Source organism: Arachis ipaensis, chromosome B04, assembly GCF_000816755.2.
Source record: "Arachis ipaensis cultivar K30076 chromosome B04, Araip1.1, whole genome shotgun sequence".
NCBI lineage: Eukaryota > Viridiplantae > Streptophyta > Magnoliopsida > Fabales > Fabaceae > Arachis > Arachis ipaensis.
Window position 1 is genome coordinate 130,724,599 of NC_029788.2, and position 1,140 is coordinate 130,725,738.

Sequence of the window (1,140 nt, forward strand, 5' to 3'; positions counted from 1 at the left end):
ATGCTATACATAATTTTCATCAGAAGACATTGACAAAACAGGTTTGTCGCTATTTCCTTATCAATAAACACTAGTAACAAATTAAACTGAAAAAGCACAAACAAATCCTAGTTATTACTTATTAGTTGATTTGATTGCCATGGCTGTGGCCTGATTAATTAATATATTTACCGAATCATCATATTATAATAATAATTAATAATGTAAGAATTTGGATCACATAATGTATAACCATACTTACATGCATGTGATGATATGATGCCACTTTAATTATATCTTGGTCCACACAAGAAACATATATATAGCCCCTACCATTATATTCATGTACACGAAATTAGATTGTCTCAATTAAAATGGTTAAGTGTTATACATCATCATCATTATAAATAACTCATGATGAGTTCAATTCCAACACTTATGCACTTAATTCCCTATGCATCCACCAAGGAATTGAATTCAATTCATCACCTAATTAAGATCCAATAATAAGGCATTGCAGCATCATATGGCTATGCTTAGTTTAATTTTTGAAACCCCACAAAAATCATATATAGTAATTTTATCTAGGCAAAGGCTAACAGACAAATCGTTTGTCGGTTTCAGACTTTTTCACATATATAAACTAAACCAAACATGTGCTGGTAATAATTGATTTTTGGTGATTGATCATACTATGATTGATATGTACATGCATCTATCATCCATTATTTATCTATGTATTCTCCAACATCAATATTGAATAAATCACTGTATATACATATATATGTAACCAGCCAAAACCCCAGAACTACTACTTTTGGGTTATTCACAGCATAAAGGACCACAACACAGATTCAACAACACATACACCACCTAATTCACAAGAGCGATAGAAGATATCATGGTGATAAATAATTTGTTTTTTGCATGCATGATTCGTTGTTGTTATTAAATTTAATTAATTTGGTGTTCAAAGCAGTTGAAACTTGAAAAAAGTGAATGCTAGCTCAAGAGAGAATGGAGCAGCGAAACACAGAGAATAAGTGAATCCAATTTCCGTTTAATTATTATGTTGGTTTATATAATTTCACTCTATTTTTAATTAGATTTTTATATTTTTTTATTTTAATTGAGTTCTTACATTATTTTTAATTTTATAAT